General features: G+C 40.6%; 1 pseudogene; it reads right to left on the bottom strand.

The window, feature by feature from the left end:
• Positions 1–4,110: 4,110 nt before the first annotated feature.
• LOC111093595 lies at positions 4,111–4,941 on the bottom strand (annotated as a pseudogene).
• Between the last annotated feature and the right edge of the window lie 316 nt (positions 4,942–5,257).

Raw genomic sequence — 5,257 nt, 5'->3', positions numbered from 1 at the left:
CCAACCCTAAGAAAGCAAGGAACCAAACTTAGAATTTGAGTGATCTACAGTGCAAGCTCTGAGAGGCTGGGCAAATCTGATTTGAAAATTATGATGACTAGAGGATGCTAGTGATGCTTTAGAACTCTGGACAAGGGGCCCCTGGGTGGCTCAGTCAATTAAGTATCTGCCTTTGGCTCAGGTCATGATCCCAGGGTCTTGGGATCAAGCCCACATTGGCCTCCCTGCTCAGTGGGGAGTCTGCTTCTCCCCTCTCCCTCTCCTGCTCCCCCTGCTTGGGTTTGCTCTCACTCTGTCAAATAAATAAAATCTTAAAAAAATTCTTTAGAACTCTGAACAAACAAATTATGGCATGATATACCAAGTCCTGGATGAATGTGCAGTTGTTATTGCTATTTTGGGTACTACTGATTGTACATTTACTTTGTATTTAATGTTTATATATATTTTATTATTCAGTCCCTTATTGATCCTATTATACAGATATTATTATTTTATTCCACTTTACTGATAAGGGAACTGGATAATGAAAAGTTAGGTACTTTCACAGAGTTGCACAGCTAGCAAATAGTATAATCAGAATTTGAACCTAGATCTCACAATTTGTGCTCTGAATTATTTCCCTCAGGCCTTGCTACTGAAGTGCACTTAGAGGTCAAGAATGGGGAAGACCAGAAAGACACAGAAACCTTACTTCTTTATTTTTGCCTGACGCTGATCCTACACCTTCACCAGACAAAATGGGAAGAAACTGAACTATCTTGATTACTGCTGTTTCTAATCCCTAGGCAGTACTTAACAAACAAGTGTTATACTTGTTTGTGGAAGAAATAAATGACTTCATATCAGACATTAAAAGCTACCCTCATATAGTTCTTTATTTCTAGAACAAATCTTTCCAAATGAATTTTTAAAATTTTTTAACAGCTTTTTAAAAAAGATTAAAAAATTAAAAAAAAAAATCTCTACACCCAATGTGGGACTTGAACATACAACTCCAAGATGAGTTGCATGCTCTACCAACTTAGCCTGCCAGGCACCCCTCTGAAAGGTTTTAAATGAAGACTTTGAAGAGGTTGTTTTAGAAAGAAGAAATGGCATTCAGTGGTTAGCTGCGGTTCTTTTAGATCACACGGCTAGGGGCAGATTCCTTGCTGTGAGCGCTGCCTGAGAGTCCCTATTTATCAACTTGTGAAGTGACCCTGTGGTCTTCATTGGAAATACTGTTCCTTGCTTCTAAACTTCAGCATAAATACTGATGATGGTTAAACAGGTGCAGTTTTCACCCTGGAGGAGTCTCCATTTCAATGATGAGCATGAGAATTCCTATAAATAGCGCTGAGGCAGATCCTCACATTGTGAGGTGAATCACAAGGCCATTGTAGAACTCATTACTCATCCAAGCTCCCAAGCATTTAGAAAATGTTATTCGTACCATTACTTAGAGGACCTATCTGTATCTAATTGCTTCTTAGTTGACATTTAATTGACATTAAAACAGCAAAACTGATATTAAAAATTCGGTAGAGGGGGACGCCTTGGTGGCTCAGTGGTTGAGCGTCTGCCTTCCTCTCAGGTCGTCATCCTGGGTCCTGGGATCGAGTCACGCATCGGGCACCCCACAGGGAGCCTGCTTCTTCCTCTGCCTGTGTCTCTGCCTCTCTCTGTGTCTCTCATGAATAAATAAATAAAATCTAAAATTTTTTTTAAAAATCAGTAGAGGAAAATATGAGCAATTCACAGAAATTATAAAGATTAACTAAGTGACGACTCTGTGTTAGGTATTATGTCCTTAAAACTCTATGAAAAAAGTATTCCTCTTTTCTTCACTCTACAGAATGGACGTGAAGTTCAAAGAGAAGTTAAGAAACACATAGATTTAAAAAAAAAAAAAAAAAGCGGAGCCAGAAAACTCAAGTTTGAAAAGGTAGATAGCCAAAGTGTATGTGGCTTCTAAGGAGCAGAGAAAGAATCCAGATTTTGATTTCTCACTTCTGTATTTTTCTTGTGCTTTGTGGTTGAACTGCCTCACTGAGCCTCCCTTTTAATTATCTCCTAGCTTCTTCATGAATACTTTTGTGGCCTTTATTCCAGAAAAAGTATAAGGCTGCCATCGTGATGTACCATGGTTGAGTTGGTGGCCTTTGTTTCAATTTTCTCATCCACTTAATATTATGGGGTGACATTTAGCAAACTCCCCCCTGCCCCTTCTTAGAACATCTATATAACTATGTCTAAGTATGTATGTAAAGTTTTTGATTAACTTTAAAATTGTACCATAAGAATGCTGTTATAAATATGTTTCTTCTAATTTTTCCAGTGCTAGGCAGTCATAATCAATACTTCAGGGAGGTCTCTCTCTTCTCTCTGAATTGAAATTGTGATTCTTGTGCTGTGGGATCTTGAGGATGATAGAGCTGATTAACTTCTTTCAGTAGTGCCCACTCAGGAACAAAAGATCTTATAAGATTAGCTATTTGGCAAAACAATTTAATTGAAATTCTCATCCACTTACACTAATGTAAAATCCAGTAAAGAGTAATGTAAAGAAATAAAACACTACTGATACTGGATAAAAAATATGGGTGAATATTCATTTGATTTCTAGATGAAGAAAAACTTTATAAGCACAAAAACAATGAAAGAATTCTCAAAGGTAGAGAGCACCAAGTTTGAGAACCAAAGCATGGAAAATTTTCCTAACCAAAAGTTGTAAATAAAATTAAAAAGCAGCCATAGAAGTAGAGACTGGAAGGGATATGAGGGCTTCTGAGGTGCTGCTGTGATCTGTTTCTTAGTCTTGGGCTGGTTATCTCATGAATACACTTCCTGTTGAGTGGTGCACTTCTTTTATATTCATATGTATGTGTATATATACCAATAAAAAGTCAAAGGCAAACAGAGAAAGGCAAAAGTAAACTCATATTTCATGAGTATGACTAATGTAAATGCAAAATAATAATGAAACTCAAACAATCCAGAAGAAAATTGACCAGAGAAATAGAAATAACTAATAATCACAAAAATATTCAAAAAAAATAATTTTAGGGGCACCTGGGTGGCTTATTCCATTAAACATCTGCCTTCGGCTCCGGTCATGCTCCCAGGGTCTTGGGATGGAGCCACATCTGGCTCTCTGCTTAGCAGGGAGCCTACTTCTCTCTCTCCCTCTGCTTGCAGATCCTCCTGCTTGTTCTCTTTCTCTCAGTCAAATAAATAAATAAAATCTTTAAAAATAATTTTAATAATAAAAGCAATGCATATATATAATAAGAAACTTTCAACAATACAGAATAATATAGAATAAAAATTAAGATTGTTTCATTCTTCCTTGACTCAGTCTTGCTCTTTTGGGGAAATCACTATTAACATCATTCTTCATCATTCCAGAAATTTTCTATATATATTACAAATGGAATTACACTATGATAGTGCTTATATTATCATTCCAGAAAATTCCTATTTATAAACATATATATGTATTTAAAGCAAATGAAATCATATTGCACTGCATATCCATTTCTGCTTTGTTTTGTTTTACTGAACAATGTCTCCCGGACCTCTTTATTAGTACATTAAAATCTACTTCATTCTTTTTCATGGCTTCACATTATTCCATTGCACCATGATTTACTTAACTATTTCTCTATTGGACATTTAGGCTAGTTTACGTGTGAGTGTGCATGCATGCGTGATTATAAGTGATGTTGCCATTAAAATTTCTATAATTATTTTTGGACATTTGTTTAAACAATTGTTTAAACAATTCTTAGAAATGGAATTGCTGGTTCAAAAGCATAGTATTTTTAAGTTTTGTAAAGTAGTTCCCAATTGTTCTTTAAGGAGTTTGCTCTGTAATGTAGTTTTGTGTAAGGTGTATATATGACAGTACTCCCATACCTTTACCAACACAAAGTATTCTCAGTCTTATTAATCTTTGACAAATTAATTGGTTTAAATGGACTTTACTTTTATTTATCTATTTTTTTTACAAAGTCTTTTTTTTTTTTTTTGAGTCACGGAAATTAACGTTATTGAATCACTGGGTGTCATCATTTTACCAGTAGGTCACAGACCTGTGGTGGAGAACCAACCACAGACTGAGCATCATCATCTGGGGATGTGCACATCCTCACTATAGTGTCTAGGTGGTGCCAGGCCTCCAGGGAGGCTAGTCTGCAGCGGATGAACCCCCACTAGGATGGCAGGTTCCATCCAACCCCTTCCAGGCCTGCAGGCTGAGCCCCCCATCACAGTTGGCGAGCGGTGGTCCTTGAGGGGCACATCCTCTGCAGGGTGCTGGGCGGAGAGCTTCGTGCTTGGGCCAAAGAGCCCCTCATCAGGATCCACCTCCTCATCAAAAATGGTGAGTCGGGGTGAGGGCTTGGGCTTCACAGCCACTTCGGGGCGTTTCTTGGGCTTCTTCGAGCGCATGATGCCCAGAGGGCCCAGTGCCTCTGCCTCTTCCTCCTCAGATTCTCCTGCATCCTGCACCCTTCAGGTCTGGGCTGGGGAGACCCTCACCCTGCGCTCGGTCCTGCTGCCCGAAGAAGTCCAAAGCCCCCCGTCGTCCTGGGCCTGGTGCTGTGCGGCCAGGACAGGGCGGTCTCCGCAGGTGAGGGCCGCGCCCCGGAGCTCCGGGCCTCCCGCCCGCTCGGCGGCCCTGGGGACACAGCGCAGAATCTCGTGGAACGCGGCTCTCCCTTCCCGGATGTCAGACCCCCCAGCCAGCAGGACCTTCTTGGGGAGCGGGGGAAGGCTGGCCGCGGGATGACGACCGCTCGGCTTCTGCGAGCGCTCCTCAATCTCCCTGTGCTTTCTGGAGCCCAAGAACTGGACCAAGAACTGCCCCCGGGCTGGTGCCCCACGTGGCCGCCCGCGGACACCGCTGTGGACACTCGGAACTCGCCTGGAGGTGACGAGCACCGCCGGGGACTGCATGACCGTGGTGGCTCCGGGCGGGGTGCACCGTAAGGCTTCATTTTTTTTTTTTTTTCCAAAAAGAAATTTTAAGTTCACAGCAAAATTGAGAGAAAGATACAGAGATTTCACATAAACTTCCTTCTCCCACCCATGCATAGCTTCCCCCATTATTAACATCCTTCACCAGAATGGTATTTTTTCTTTTTTCTTTAAACCAAGGATGAACCTACATTGACAGATCATAGTTACTGAAAACTCATGGTTTACTTTAGGGTTTGCTCTTGTTGTATACTGATGGCTTTGGGCAAATGTATAATGGCATATATACATGACT

This window comes from Canis lupus, chromosome 32 (genome assembly GCF_011100685.1).
Source record: "Canis lupus familiaris isolate Mischka breed German Shepherd chromosome 32, alternate assembly UU_Cfam_GSD_1.0, whole genome shotgun sequence".
Lineage (NCBI taxonomy): Eukaryota > Metazoa > Chordata > Mammalia > Carnivora > Canidae > Canis > Canis lupus.
The sequence above is the reverse complement of the archived record's forward strand: the minus strand, read 5'-3'. Positions and strand labels throughout refer to the sequence as shown.